General features: G+C 42.9%; 1 protein-coding gene across 5 annotated transcripts in view; it reads right to left on the minus strand.

The window, feature by feature from the left end:
* The window catches only part of ZMYND11 (zinc finger MYND-type containing 11), a 106,875-nt gene extending 98,900 nt beyond the window's left edge, over positions 1-7,975 (minus strand). For 4 of the 5 annotated variants that reach the window (XM_064445007.1, XM_064445006.1, XM_064445003.1 and 1 more), the window contains exon 1: positions 7,763-7,975. The gene's annotated coding sequence lies outside the window, so the exon portion shown is untranslated. Of the gene's footprint in view, positions 1-7,298; positions 7,318-7,762 lie in introns of those variants that run through there. The other variant, XM_064445005.1, reaches the window with a different exon arrangement.
* Positions 7,976-16,851: the final 8,876 nt, after the last annotated feature.

A 16,851-nucleotide genomic window follows, 5' to 3' on the forward strand; every position in this document is an offset into this window, starting at 1 on the left:
TGAAGCAATGACAGCTCAGAAGGTACCAACCTCAAACTTAACCTACCAACCAAAGGGAAAACTGGAGGAACAAAAAAACCCTGCCATTTTGGGGTTAAATTTCCACTTTAATTTGTGCAAGTGAATGCATGCACTGCAATGTTACGCAGCAAGGCACAGACTATCTCCCCTTCAGAAGTTTTATTTTACTGGCAATGACACCAAGAAAACAGTAATAAGGCACAGTCAATGCAGACTAGGCTGCTACTTGGTTTCTGACTTGAGAAACATCTGTATTGGTAAACAGGTATCCCTAGTATGAGATTCTCTCTTACTGAATGCATAAATGTTGTGTAAGACTTAACAGAAAATGACGATAGCGTGCTAAGAAAGATAAAGCTCTCTTATCTTTCAGATCTTGTCAAAGATTTGTGGAGCAATAAACATATCTTACATCCTTTTAATTTATTTTTTACTGTATATTATTTCTAGACACTTTGGGATTCTGCTAATAATTTTATGTCAACCCCATTTTGTTTCACATCATCACTTTTCCAAAAGGTTCCAATAAAACCTAATGCTGGAAGATAATCACGCTGCCAAAATTAGTGAACTAAGTACTATGTCCCAAGAGTCACCGCATGCGACTCCTGTCCACCTATCTTTGAAAGACCAGATAATAATGCTGTGCTGTAAGTGCACGAGATCAAAGTACAAATATCCACTTTCCAAAATGCTGCTTTTGAGTACTACACCTACTAGCAGGCTCCTATGGTCTGTAACCAAAACATTAGTTAAGTCAGCTGCATTAAAATCATATATTTGAATATAAGGCAAGTTGGTTTCATGTGTATTTTTAACATACTAACAAAGGAAAAGGAAACGAAGCATACAAGAAATGAGAGGTAAACAGCAATATGCTTAACTCTTCTTTTTTAAAAATTACTAGATCTCAAAGCAATAGTATCCTATTACAGACAAAAAATTAATTAACACAGTGAGACCAGTTCTTTGCATGCAAAAAAGGCAATTTCCACAAAGAGGGCGAATGGGATGTTACTGGTATTTTTGTAGGTATGCTTGACTTAATTTTTTAACCAATAAGTGGATTTTAGCACTTCAGATTTCACTGCCTCTGGTGCTAAAATTATTTGTTAAGCATTAGTTTTATATTGTACTACAATTAAAAGTTGTATGAAGAGTCATAATCACTAATTCACAATGTCTTGTTCTGCAATTATTTAATCTTGGAATTCAACACTGAATACAGTGTAAAGGTATACGCAAAGATATTCTGACTGTTGGTACACCAGTAACAAAGTTTACTTATATTTTTTAAATAGTCTGTAATTTTGAAATTACAAATATTATGATCCTGCCACTTTAACCAATGACACACTTTAAACTCAAATTATATGTCTCTATACTTTCACAGCAGAAACTTCTGCACATTTGTGAAGTGGAAAATGAGAGACTGGAAGAAAATCAAAACCAGTCTTTTTGTACACAAAACTCTCAATAACTACACTCTGGATTTATCTGTGTGGTACAGCTATAGGATCAGGCTCTGATGGGATATTACCAAAGCTAGCTGACCTAAAATTAGATGCCATGAGCTTTAACTTGGGTTCATGGACATGTCACAGTGTATCACCACTGTCCCTGCTGTTGCCTGCCTACAGGACTAAAAGACCCTGTTCATCTCCAGGAGAGCAGAGAGACATAAAAAATGTGAATGAAGTCTTACTAAAAAATAAGGAAAAAATCAGCCTTTAGCATAGCTGATGATTCAAGTTAGTTCACCCTTTAATAACTTGTGTATTTAAAGAAACTGATTGCAGCCATCTTACATCAAAAAGCATTTCAAGCCAACAGTGTGTGTTAGCATGACTTCAGACACTCAGTGAAACAGTAGAGTTGGAACAAGTAGCTTATTTATTCCTTTTGAAACAAAAACAATGCTAAAAATCCATTACGCAATTATTTGCCTAGTTTTCCTCAAAAAAAAATTCTTTGTATAATTCAAGGTCCACAGCTTAGTTAAAAATAAATAATAAGACACAATTCAGGCTTGCTCAGTTAACTTGATGGCAGTCATTGGTTTAAACAGATTATAAAACTATGTTTAAAAACTAGAACTGAAAATATGGGAAAAAAATTGGCTTGACCCAGCCTTGGCGTCAAAGGGAGATGCATGCAGAGAGGCCTCTGAAACCAGGGCGCTCCGTGTGCCGTAGGAGTTCACCCACTCAGGCTAGAGGCCACAGCGTTTCTTGTACTGTACATAGCCACTCCAGTACCTATCAATCTACTTCCAGGTACCTCCACTACATCCAGGAATGAACAGGGTTTTTTTGAGAAATGTTATTTTCCACCATTTAAAGACAATTTTGAGCTTTATTTCAAGAAAAAGCATTCTACACTTGTTATGCATTTCGTATAGATTACATGATACCCTGTCATCACTGCTGAATTTGCATCTTTATACTGCACTGAAAATTACTGAACACTTGTTTTAGGAATGTAAGAGTTAACTTATTAGGAAATTCCTGCAAAATTGAATCATTACCTCATCTTATAAACTACCTATTTTGCAGGCTATATCCTCCCAACTGGCAGATTAAACCTTAGAACAATAACCCAATTATGAGCTAAATTTACATTCAACTGATCAAAAATCATCCAGAACCTGACAAGAACAATCTTTGTTCACAACACTTAGCACAAGCAACACTGACAGACTAAAATGTATGAGCTATATAAAAGATGACATATGTTGCATTGCCCAGCTACCAAGGGCACCACACTCCAAGTACTACACAAGTACTATGGGAGTGTTCATCATAACCTGAGACTAAAAAAACTCAACAAAAACCAACACAAAAAACCTCTGCAGATAAAGAACATGATTTGACATTAGGTCCTAAACAATCAGTGCAAGAAGGATGGCTAAAGAAAGTTGTATACTGTGGAAGGAAAACCACCCCAATTAATAAAACCAGCAGTCAGAACTCAAAAGAAATGTATATATCTACTGGATAGACATGGGAAAAGGAATTGCTCCAACAATTCTAATCTAACTTTCGCAAAAAAATAAAAACCATCTACTTTAACTCATCCAGGAAAGTAAATTCTTGTACACATCTGGCCAGCAATTTTAGACCACTCAGCATTTTATGAACCAGGTTCATCACTGGTGTGAGCCACACGTACTTTGGATAGATTGATTTTGTTTATGGTTTGACACAGCATTTGTAACAATCTACACTGTGGATAAAAGATTTATTTTACTGACACTTATGCCACTCTAGAGCTAGCTAAAAAGTCTTCAATTTAAGAAGGAAATCAGAAGTTTACTGAAGACATCTTCATCACCACCCTGTCCCTCTTTCAGAACTTCTATCCTGGACAGATTCATTCCCTGAAGTCCTTTTACACACTTCCAGGGGTAAATGCTCTGCAAAACTGGAAGGTAGTAACTATGAAAACTAGTTATAAGTATGGCCAGGATTTCTAAACTTTAGTTGACAGAAATTGGGTACTCTATTCCAAAACAAGTCTCCTAATTCCAAAATTTCCCGATCCTCAAGTTGTGTGCAATAAGACAGTTTTCTAACAAACTAGACAATGCAGAGAGTTATGGAGAGGTTTAGATACCTAAATTGAGAAAACATCTTCAAACATTGCCTTTTATCTATTTCTTTTTCAAGTATTTCATCCTAACTCAGAGACTGCAGGTAGCACAGCTCAGTGGCCCCCAAGCAGCGTTTCAGTGACAGAAATGCACAGCAGTCCAGATGTAGCCTAAGCCACTTCAAGGTAAGTGTGAAGCCAAACTCATTGTCCATCCACATTGTTTCCTTCTCCAGGAGCACCACATCACTAACAGCACCCGGAAGGTTATGTTTACCTGCAAGGTGGAAATGCCAAGCACATCACAAACTTTCACCATCTCGTTTGCTCCTGAGATGATGTTTGGCTGAAAAGATGATCCAGGCTCTTGCCCTGCAGAAGCCTCAAGACTTTCCTCAACAGTCCCTTCTACTCTTTGGTACAAGGGCAGGCAGGACCCACAGGCAACCTTAATACTAGCTGCACACAGACCGCCTACTACCTGCAAATAGTATGGGCACACAGCACCAGATTCCAGCAAACAACCTAGTAGTCACACATTGCACACACAGCGATTACAGTCATGAAATTCTTGTTACTTCTGCAGCGTTCAATTTTTCCCGAAAAGTTAAGAAGTACTGCTCTGGCTCACAATACATAAGGACTAAGACAAACTGCTAAGCTGCTAGGAGTTTTAGTCCATGGCAAACAAACTCCTTTTTATTTTTTTTTACATTTATATTTAAAAATAATGGCTCTAAGTGCTTGCTTAGATTAAAAAAAATACACCTGTTTAACCAGAATAGAGGGCACTTTCTTGTTAAACTAGTGCTATAAAGCTCCACATTGTGGAAAGAGAGCATCTTCTAGCACACCACCAAAGTCTTGAGACCCCCACCCAACATCCACACACCCGCAACTCCCCTTACATAGCTGACTTCATCACTTGGTAATTTCCATCACACTATCCAGCTAGTAGGATGGAGTCGAAGGGTCATTTTTCTCATTCAGTCCTTTGGTGCTGAACCCGATACCAACTATCAGTTGCAGGTGCCTCTTCTTGATGGCAGAGACCACCCTCCATAGCACAATCCACAAAGAGTCATCAACAAAGTAACTTTTTTCCCCACTCATTAAAACCAAACTCACCACCAGAAAGATAAAAGTGCTCTCTGCTGTACTACTGCAGCAGGTGCACCTGCCCTGATTGAGGACAGGGCTTTCCGATGGCTGCAGCAGAGCAGCCACTGATACTTTTTGTGCCCTCACTTTCGCGCCATAACTGCCTTGCTGCGACTGCTGTCACTGACACAGTCGCCGACAGACGGAGCCCTCAGCCAACAGGAAATGGACATGACCAGATGTGACCGCGGATCAGATGCAGCTAGGGGATAAATGGAGTTCTGCGGGGGTGACTTGAGCCTGGGAGCAGCGGGTCTGCCGTTGGGGACTCTCCCCTTGGGTCAGGATGCCACCCAAGGTAACTCTGTGAAGTTGGAGAGCCCTTGCCTTCCTGGGTGAGTGAGTGACTGCGCACCTCCAGTCGTCATTCTAAAGCTTAAGAATTTTTAAGTCCATTGTGCACAGGGCACCCTGAACCTGTGGTTTTCAAATGTTCGTCGGAGCATCAAACCACTTTTGGTGAGAATAAAAATTATTTTGGGTTATATTAGCCGCCTACTTTGACTTTGTGCACCTCCATCCATGACAACTACCTAGCCCATGAACCATTCCCTTCCCCATACAGATATCTGGCCAAAGCAGAGAGGGTTTGTTTAGGCATGGAAAAGCTGGCAATAAACATAAATCAATGCTGAGAATTATTTTGTGGGTACTTTCACTTTTGTACAAAACAGCAGTCAGCAAATGGTCTACTTCCCCAAAGACTTTCTGTAGTGCACTCAGAATGGTTGATAACAAAATCAAAAAAATAGAAAAATGTGGAGAGATGCCAGGTCCTTCATGCTGAAGGATGAGGGACTAGAAAAACCCAAGGGACTGCAGCCTGAACCACAAACTGGCATCTCCACTCCCACTCTTCCCCCCTCCCGACACCTGTCTCAGTGATCACCCCTAAAGAACTAAACAATTTCCTGCAAAGAATAGCAACAGAAGCGCAAAAAATTCAGCATATCTAGGACAAGACAGCATTTTCTACTTTGGGTCCTTTCCACTGCAGTAAGATCTCAAAAATACAACGAATAGTATTACTTCTACAATACAGAGACTGTGGCAGATGATTCCAGGGTGTTAAAAGGCCAAATTATAATATTATAAAACCCACCGGCACCAAATCAGTTTTTCATTCCCTTTTCTCTTCTCAAGCCACCCCAGCTCTAGCCTTTCTAAAGTTCCATTTGCCATGTTCACAGAAGACAAAAAACAATTTCCCAAACAAAGTCTGCTGTTTTCAGTATAAGCCCAAAAGACACACAAAGTTTCCCAAGTCCTTAACATCAGTAATTTACGGGGGGACTGTTCTTGGAAACACACGGAAGCTCAGGACAGCACACCAAAACTCCCCATCATCCTTACCACACCTACACCTGCATCCTCTCCCCCCGAAGGGAGAAGGCAGATAGGCCTCTGGACAACCCCCGTAGAAGTGGAAGAAGGAAAACACCTCACGAAGTGAACCAAGGGGAGTTATCTGGAGACGCGGTTTCGGGGACACGGACACAAAAAAAGCCCCCAAAACCACCAAAAGCAAGCCCCTCAGTAGCTCATATTCTCCCGAAATCCGACCGTCACGTCCGGCGGGGCTCCGGGAAGGCCCGTTCCAGCCGAGGGGAGCGAGAGAGCTGTCCCCGGAGGGCGCGGGTGGGCCCCGGCCCGCAGCAGCGCGGCTCCCCGCACGCCCCTCGCCCGCAGCGGGGGGAGTCGGAGGAGGAGAGCGGAGAAATCTGCCCCTTCTCCCCCCCACGCCCTGCCTCGGAGCAGACGGGGCGGGGGGGGGGGGGGGCGAGGAAGCCCCCGGGGCCACGCCGGAGGCCGAGGCGCTCCGCCAGCAGGGCGATCCGGGAAGCTAGGGGCCCCCCGTCCCCCGCCTGCCATCTCGCAGAGCCGGGCGCTGAGGCCGTCCCCGCCGCGGGGGTGGCGCAGCCCGCCCGCAGCCGCCCGGAGGGAGGAGGGCTGGGGCTCTAAGTTCACCCTTTTCCCCGTCCCCTCCTCTGCCCCGCGCCGGGAAGGGCAGCCGCGGCCCCTCTCCCGCCGCGGCCGGCCTGCGGGGGCCCGCCGTCTCTCTCCTGTGGAGACTCGGCGCTGTCGAGCAGCTGCCATTACTCGGGCCAAGACCCGTCCTCCAAGCAGACATCCCCCACCCCAGCGAGGAAATGCGGGGGGCGGCGGGCGGGGGTGTGTGAGAGAAAGGGAAGCAGGGGGGAGTGGGGAGCAAATCGGGTCGCCCCGCGTGTGGGAGAAGAGCGGGGCTTGGGGGGGGGGTGACGGGGCTGAGGCCGGGCTGCGCCACACCCCGCTCGGCCTCGCCTCTCACGCGAGTCCCCGGCTCCCACGCTCCCTGCAGGCCCGCGCCGAGCGCCCAGGGCAGCGACCCCCTTGTGCGCCCCTCCGCCCACCCCACCGCCTCCCGCCCCGGCCCAGGGCTGCCGGCAACTCGGCACGGGGCCGCGGGGGACCCGCCGCCGCCTCCCAGCCGAAATCCGACCGGGGAAGGTGTGGGGACAAAAATAATCGCCGTTAATAATCACACGCGCTCCGCCGCCGTCCCCTTCTCCTCGGTTTCCAAGCGGGCTGCCAGATATTCCTGCCCACTCCGAAAAATGAAATAATAAAAAAAAAATCCCGCCTTCCATATCATATCCCCCCCCCCCCACCGCAGCCCCATACATTTTATTATTAAGTATAATCGCTCCCCCCGCCCCATATGGCACCCCGCGGGGCAGGATCACCCCCTCCTCTGGTGCCCAGCCCTTCCCCTGTCCCCTCTCCCCCATCTCCTTGGAACAGTGTGTACATGATTTTGTAGTTTTTTTAAGGCGCCATGTTTATAATCCTCCATCATATTAAAAAAAAATATCCACCCAGCATGAGACACGGCGCCTCTCGCACCCCAAAGCCAGGGAGGCAGACACAGAAATATCCACAGGGCTGTAAATTCACCCCCCCTCCCGCACACACACCCCTCCTCCCCAGACTTAAAAGTCTCTCTCACCTTGTGCTGCTGCCGCTGCTTCTGCTGCTGCAGGGGCGGGGGGGAGAAGTTAAGCCAGGGGAAACTTTTCAATCCCTTCCCCAGGCCGATGCTGCCTCCTCCTTCCACATATTTTTCCCCTCAGAGTTTTATTGTGTCTGAATTTTCTCTCTCTCTCTCCTCTTCTGTCTGTCCACAGTTCAGGTTTCTGGGGTAAACAGGGTTTAGGATGGTGCTAGGGATATTTGGGAGAAGGAGAACTCTAGTGGTGTCTGCTGGAGTTGCTGTTTGTTTCTTTTATTATTTTTTTTAATAATACATTCGAAACGGATCTTTAACTATTTAATATATATGTGTTTTATCACGCTCTTGGGTCTGAACCTTATCTCATTGCAGAGGAAAAATGTGCTGCTTATCTGGCCTTGATACCGGCAAATTCCTCCTTTCATGAAGTGCAACCTGGAGAAATTCCGAGTGATGTTTTCAAAAGTGGATGCTTGCCTTGAACAGAAACTAAGACATACAGCATCAGTGGTCTGTCTCAGAGCTGGTTATATGATGCGAGCTGAAGATCCGCACTTTTGCTGCAGGATTGAGAGATACACAGTAACATGAAATATACACATTTTTAGGTGCATATATATGTGTAAGTAGCAAGAAAACATGTACATTTTTTCCTGGTTTTATATTTGCCTGTGAGATAAATATTATTAATAATAAATGACTAAGCAAGTATATTCTAAAGTTTCTGGAATACTTCAGGAATTATTTAATGGAAAAATAACATACTTCACACCTAATTTATCTTGACCAGAAATGTGACATACTTTATTAAGATACGCTGTAAGCTCAGTTCTATAAACATTTATGCATGCAAATAATTTTATTCATATGAGCAGTCATTAGCATTACTGAAATAGTTTTGGACTGATAATGGTGAAGAAGATGCATCCATTGTGCCCAGTCAGTCAAAGATTGAGCAGAGTCTGCACACCGAACAGCAAAAGTTTCTCCGGTGTGTTTAGTGAATAAGATTTCTAGTAGTGTCTAAAACCACATTTTGTTCGAGACTGCTGCATCAGGACTTTACATCCTCTTTTGAAAAAGAAAACACAAATAACAGTTGGTTGCACAGCAGTGATAAAGCTTTACTTCTATTATGTATTTAAATATGAAAGAACATTTTATATTATCTAAAATAGATAGGAAAGAAAGGGCTGGTAATCTACTTTCAAAGGGTGCTTGAGGGGTTGGGCATGTACCAAACAGCGGTGCTATAATTTATTAACTGTGTTATATTTCTTGTATTAATAAAAAGCAAATGAAATTTAAAGGACATTCTTTAAGTAAGAAGGGATTTACCATCAGTAGAATTACAAAAAGGCTACCTTATGTTAAGCATTTACTTGTGATGTTTGGGTCTGATTTCATTATGGCATGTGATTTTCAAAAGAAGTTTGATAGAAATATAAGCCAAGTTTCCATGGGATATTGTTGGCTTGGCTGTCCTAGGTTTCTTTGAAACCTTCTCTATACAAATTGTGTCTGAGCTATATTTATATTTAAAAAACCCAAAACATTTGGGTCCTTATCGTTTTTACTGTTTCTGCCATGCAGTCAAGCTAACAGTTCTGCTCAAGCTGGCATGGTTAAAGCACACCGATTTTTGCACCCACAAGCAAAGAGAGAGGCGTAGCCAGCAGCATACCAAACGAGCTTCAATTCCTCAGCCAGCACAGCCAGGTACCCCTGCAACTGGGTTGGCTCCAGGGATTTGCCATAACTCCAAAATGAAGCTCCAATTCCAGCCTCGGGTTCTTTAGCGAGAAGATGTATTACTCTGCCACAGTGCTTTCTCCTTACCTATGTAAATATTTACTTAAGGCAGAAGTTTAGCTATCTTCAGTATAAAAAGGTTTTAGCCCTTTATCTCTTCGGGACCCATAGAGAGCTGTCAAATAAATATTTAGGCCATGGTTTCACTGATGCAGAAGCATATGCAGGGTTGAAGCCTTACGGTTTGACAACCTTACAGGTTTTTACCTGGAGTCTGCTGCGTGCCAACAATTTGCTGTACTTAACGTATTTGTAAAGGCTAGTCTGGACCACCGCCAAATATTTGTTTCAGGATACAAATATTTGATTTTGGAAAGAACAAGGTATCCTAAAGCAAACACATAGGGAGTGTCTGTAACCGTAGCCTCGTTACCTTGTCTGAGCTGGTGGGCAGTGAATTAAATCCAGTGTAGAAAGACGGGCATGTATGGGTGTTTGTGGGCCTTGTTTTGAAATATTCTGATATCCTCATTAGGTCCCGTGGGTAACTGTTTGCATTATATAGCCTTGGGGGTATATCCTCATTAGGTCTGCTGGGTAACTGTTTGCATTATATAGCCTTCGGTTTGCGTGCTGGAGGATAAAAAGGATGCATCTTTCGGTGCTTTGGCTTATTTGTGTCTGTATTGGAAAGACTTTTCAATGCTCATTAATATACAGGTTTGAAGCCCTGCTGGGCAGTGTTGGTCAGTCCCGATTCTTGCATTTATCAGCCTTTGGTGTGAAAGCTGCCGCAGGCCCTTCGGCCGATGCCTCTGGCCGTGAAGTTGGCGGCGGCGGCGAGGAGGGAGGCGGCGAGGAGGCAGCCCCGCCGCAGCCCCGCCGCAGCCGGCGCGGCGGGCCGAGCCCGGCAGACAATGGGAAGGAAATCCCTCCCTCCCCCGCGCCGGGCAGCGGCGGGTTTCCTCGCAGGCGGGGGAAATGTTTGTTAAAACAAAAAGCGGGCTTCGGGCCGTCTCCAGCCCCCCTCCCCGGGGCGAGGGCCGGGGACTGTGCGCGCCGCGGGGCTGCGCCGGCCTTTCCTCCCTCCCGCCCTTCCGTGGAAGGTCCCCGGGACAGGCGGGTGGCGAATGGGCTCCTGCAGCGGGACGGGCGCGTCTCGGGCTGAAGGAGCTTGGGTGGGCAACGACTTTGCTTGTCAAAAACGTTTGTAGAGCTGCAGTCGGTAGCTCGGGGTGTAATGGTGGGGGGTCCAGCCATCTGCTTGCTTGCAAGGTTGTGGCGAAAGAAAACCCACCGCTAATGCAATGTCAGAAAGAAAACATGATAAAGTTACTTCCTTTCGAGTATAAAGTCCTTACCATAGGAACACACTGGGCCATGCGTGTGCTATATGTTTTTGCCAGTATTGCTGCGCTGGTGTGTAAACAGGAGGTTCGTTGGTACCATTTGCTTCCCTTGGAAAGGGGCTTGGAGGGCAGGAGAACATGTGTAAGCAGAAGCAGAGTTTTGCAAGAACAAGCGGCATCCACACTAAGAATGTAATCTACTGCCATGAATTAAAGGGGATATCAGGCAGGTTCATGGGAAAGAAGTACCTTGCAGGTTGGAGACTCACGACCCATGGATTGGGAAACCCCTGAGCTGAAAGTTGGAGGCTGAGACACAAATACCCTGGGTGTCTGGCTTCTACCTTTTCCCAACATATCCCCTTACATCCACTACGCTTTGTGTGTGTTGAGAAGGCTGACACTGCCTAGTAGCGTGTGGGCTGGTAAATATGTCTCAATTTTCCTATTAATTGATACTTCTTTTCAAAAGATTGTTTTAGTTCTAATTGTGGACAACGCAATCCTGTGTGGATATGACCTTTTATTCTTTCCACGCTCTTTTGCCATTCTGTTGGTTCGGTGGTACAACCATCAAGCACGCAGGTGATCAAGTACATCATTGCTGGCGGGTTCTAGGCACTGGTCTCGGGACCATGAAAACATCAATTGAATGCTGCCCTTAGTAGAGCAGGGAATGTTGTGTCCTCACCATTGCGGGACTTGTGCTAGGCTAATGAATGCACAGCCCATCCTTCTTCTCCGGGACTTCCTACCATCTTCTTGGCTGAACCAAACCCACCCACTACGTGCTCAAGTCTTTATCTGGCTTTGTAAGATAGCTGTCTCTTGCTCTTGGTGCCAACCCACTTTACTGTGTGCTCCACTCCCAGCCACGCTGAAACAAAGATAATTTGAATGTGTTTCCTGAGAGGCAGGTCTGCTGTGTTGTGATCATAGGAGTATTAATGCAGAAAATTAGTGTAAATTTTTAATCAGAACAAAGTTTAGCAACATAGTTTTCTTTGCAGCAAAAATCTCAGCAAAGCATTTAATTTAGGAAGCTGGGGGGAAGGGAACAAAGCCTTAGTAACAACAGGCTCAGGAAATCCACTGAGCTGACAACAGTTGGAGGATGGGAGAGTCTTAAGGAGAAGCTTATGCTGTTCCTGTTTTCCCCAGGCGTTGAAAACAAAATACCAGACTCAAGAGGGAGACACAGCAAAGAAACCCCAGCAATGTCTGCTGCTCCACAAAACTAAGGGATGAGTGCATGCCACCCAGAGGTGCTGTCCTTGCAGGCTTGACATGATGAGAATTGAAGGAGAACCCACAGCAGCCAAGACCCTTCCTCCCTTTTCAGCTTACTTCTCCTTGCTATGTCCCTGGCCACGCAGACTGGCCATCCAGCACTGGCTAGCCACCATGCTCAGAGGAGCTTGATGAGAAATTCTTCAACTTGGTGAGCCTTGAGAAAGTAAGGTTATAAATTAAAAAGTGGGAGGAAAAGTACAGGCAGAATTTCTGAAGATGTTCTGGGGTGTTTGTTGAAGACAGTATGTTGTGGGGAGGCGGACCTTTGGTCCAGCCCTCTATGGCCAGTACTCAAATGTGGGAGTACCTTGTGGGTATAATAACTGGTAATAACAAAATGGGGAAAGCCTGCCAAGTATAGATGTAGATTAAGATACAAAATTCATTTTTTTCCACTGTATTCTCTCTTTACATTTTCATGCACAATTGGGAATAGAGGTTTATCCAAAAAAGTTTACCTGTGAGTAAACTGACATATGTTTGACATATGACATGACATGTGTTTATGCCAGCATTATGCTTCATGAAAACTGTATGCCTGATTCAGCACAGAGTCTGCCAAAGGAAACATAGCTCCATATTTTTTAACTAATTCAAAACAACAGAGTGCGTTAGTACCGGTTTCATACTTTGTGTCATCTGGCTACTGTATTTTTGACATGGGAGTAGGTGCCATAACATGTAACATGAAGAAAAGTTTTAATGTCTGCTTCCAAGTGTACAACAAATTTATCTCACCCAGGTTTGTCCAGTCTTGGTGTAATATCTAAAATAATTTATGCAAAACAGATCACAAAACCTGAATTTGCTTTTAGACTGAAATAGGATCTATTGTTATTTTATGAGGATGCAGTGACTGCAGATATATCATTTGCTAGAAAACCAGCTATGACTATGAGGAAATAAGTAGTACCTTTTGTTATTAAAATAATTACAAAACCAGAGTTTTTACAAGGCAACGTTATGAATGTCATAATTCTAGGGAAATATTAATTACATTGTGCATCATATTAAATACAAACATAGCCAATAATAACAAAAAAATATCCTATATTTAAAGTAAGTGGGGTCTGTCATCCCAGGACAGTGGAAATACATGGATAAGGGAGGTATTATTGCATGCATTAGGAACATGCAGAGACATCCAAGAGCCTTTGCACTGAATCAGCTCATTACAAGTCAGGCTTGACCAGGTTTGGTCCAGCACCGGCTTTGAGCTAATTATTGCAGAAATAGTCTGTCTCTGCCCTGCACTTCAAAGCCTTCCATGTTCAAAGTTGGCTTGTTAGCTCCCAGGCTGGCTCCATGCATTCATGTGCCACTTCTTTGGGATTAATAAGCCTTTCCAGTAAACAGACTTCTGTCCTGTATAGAGCAGAGACATCCAAATATTTCTGAAAGAGATAATGTGTTATCACTAGTACTGAACTGAAGCTAATAAGCCTTGTTGGACCTGAGCTGATCATATGCAGAGCTACCCAGCTGTGGCTCTGTACAGCTTTTTCCCCAGCTCCAGTTTCCAGGAACACAGTGTTTTGCATGGCATTAGCTCCAGTCTCACACAGCTTATTATGCCAGTTGCAATGGTACGCAGAAGAGGCAAAATTGTTTCTGGAACAGAGCTGCTCTCGCATCTAACACATTGCTGGAGCTAAAGATCCCTACCAGACTGAAGCTGGCCTGGCATGAAGCCATCTTGATGTGCTTGCAGCTTTAATGTATCCTGATGTCATCTGCAGCTTGAATAAACCTCCTAGAGATATCACTCATTGGCTGTACAGGATAGGCATATTTAATAGCAACAATTGTGTCAGTTTTGAACCGTTATAGTCAAGATGAAAGCTAATGTAGGAACGAAACAAATCCACATCTGCCATTCTGTGGTTCTGACCCCTTATTTGAAAGCAGCTTCTATTATCCAGAGTAAAAGAAAACATGTTGGATAAGATAAATTATTTTGATACAGTATCTCCAATTTAACTTTCATTGCATTCTGTAAGGAATCACCTGCTCAAAACAAATTGTAATATTCAAGTCTAATTGGCCTATCAATAACAACCTTCTTACACTGACGGAATTGGAACAGAATGCCATGACAAGTTAACCAAAGTGGAACTTATACACTGGGACTGTTTGAAATGATGGGATTTGAAAAGAGTGCTGGGAAAAATAGATAGTATAGTGTTTGATCTTATGTGTCATGTAGGATATGTATTATGTGTATTTCACAGGTAATAGATATTATTTATATATTTGTCTATTTATATTAGCTAAAAGCTGCTTTATGTTTAGCAGATGGCAATGCAATCCGTTAAAAGATTTCTCATTTTAAGAAGAATTTATTAACACCCTATTAACTCTAATAAGAATAATGTGGTTTTTTGACGTCTCCTAAATTTATGAGGCATACTATTCAAAAGTCATGGTTAGCTATTAGCAGGGTAACTAAATACAGTTACCATGGAAAGAGTAGCTTTGAATACTCCAGACTGATGAATTTAGAAAGTTCCACCAAATTTCCTCAGTCCTGAATAAAAAAATAAAAAGAATCAGATTTTGATATGCTGAACTGTATGCATGTGTCAGGGCAATCTTGATAATACATTTTGTGTTTGATATCTGCACTTACTAAATTTTTCACACTGAGAAATAAATCCACGTATTCTATTGCTAGTATTTGCATGTTTTATAGCCTCTTCTTAGTGCTGGGCTAGTGCTAATTTTGTTCATTTATTAACATAAAGGGAAAGATTTATCATCCCCATATTTCAATTCTTATCTGAAGGTCATGCTACTTTTCATCTCAGTTATTGATGTGAACATTTTCCCTCTCAGATGACAACTATATTGCATTCACTTTGGAAATAATGTTGCCTTTGAATGGTTTAGCACAGCACCAAGGTGTTGGGACACAAACACAGACATGTTTTTTTCTTCTGTCTCCCATAAGTCTCTAGAGATCCAGGGAATCCTGCTCAAGTGCCATTTAAATAAGTGTTGTGTTTATTTTCTTTTTTTTTTTTTTTTTTTAGAAAAAAAGCACTGCATATAGTTAGGGAATATGCACATTCCTTCTCTAAAGACTCTTTGTGGCTCAAAAGCAGTTCCACATATTTACGTTTCCTTGGACCATCTCAGCCATTTAATATTTCCCTCAGCAAATATCGACAGATGAAGGGAACAGGCTACAGCCACCAATCCTGTAAGCGCTTTCATGTTTGCAGTGTAAAAACTGTGGTTAAAACTATTAAATTTCATGTGAATAAAATGCTCCCATTTCCTTTATTCAAGCTCTGAAGCTTGTTACTATATGCAAAATTGCCAACAGATTCCAGTTGCACAGGTCTTAAAACATTTTATGCCTTAGCTCAACTCCTCAAAAAAATGCAGCAACACTAGTTTTGGACTAGTAGAAATATTCTGCATTACATAACATCAAGCTAAAGATGAAGCATTGGTACAATTTTAGAGTATAAGCAAATCCTATGTGACTTTTTAAACAAAGCATCATATTAGTTCTGAAATCTATGGATGAAGTAAGCAGAAAAATTGTGGAATGCCGAAAATAGAAATAATTGTATTTGGAAAATGAATCGAGAGAACTGGTGTTATATAATTATACTTTTCTTATATTTAGAACTATTTTTCTAATGGTATTCAGAAAAACTGCAAAATGATAGGATTACACATGGTAAAGAACAAGACACTTGTTAGTGACTTTAGTGACTAAAGAATGACCTCAGAGTATCTTTGTGGTAGCAGTATGACTGCTATGCACTATATGTGTATATGTGTATATGTGATGTACATCTATATCATATGTGTATGTGAATTCTGGGGTCAAGCGTCCCAGATTTGTATCCACATTTATATTTTACTGGTAAGGCCACCGAGATGACAGGAGATACTAGTGCTAGCAGTGAACTTCTCTTGCCTTTTCATTGGCACAGTAAAAGCATTCAAGTCCCCCTGATGGTAAAAGAGACAAAACATAACAGATTTATGTACGCTATTTTGCAATGCGATGTCTGTAGGGAAAAATTACAATCTACAGAACTCCAGCAGAATATTAATTGAATTGTTAAATTGTACTATTTGTAAGCATTTTCATTCAGTCCTGTGGAACTCCCGGGCTCAGGGAACGTGGGGAGGTATGAGCTTTTTGTAAGCCATTAACTTGCCACAGAGTAATGGTGGCAGTTTGTCTGAATGTCTTCATGGAAGAATGAAGTGTGTGTGGTAAGGAGTCATGCCTTTGCAGGATTGGAGTCTCGATTATTTTTGTCTCAGTTACCAGATTTACATGGCACAATACAGACTGACAAAATTCTACTCAAGTTCTAGCTTAGCATTCCTTGGAGTGCAAAAGTCAAACCTGAACACATTATATATGACAGCAATGTAATTATATTATCTTTATGGGAATACCTGATCAAATATGATACTGGAAAATATAAAAAAGACTCTGAAATTGGGAAGCTCACCAGCTGGCAAAAGCGTCACAAAGAGGTGCTTCCAACCTTTCTCACAGGTGACTCCTTTAAAAAAAAATAGAAATCATTCTTCCCTCCAGAAACAAAGAATACAGATTGGAGTCTAGAGAATGTATGACATGACTTAGTAGTTTAGTAACTGAAAGGAGCTGGTGGTCCTGCTGGATAATTAGTTGAACATGAACTTGCGTAGTTAATG

This window comes from Phalacrocorax carbo, chromosome 2, assembly GCF_963921805.1.
Source record: "Phalacrocorax carbo chromosome 2, bPhaCar2.1, whole genome shotgun sequence".
Lineage (NCBI taxonomy): Eukaryota > Metazoa > Chordata > Aves > Suliformes > Phalacrocoracidae > Phalacrocorax > Phalacrocorax carbo.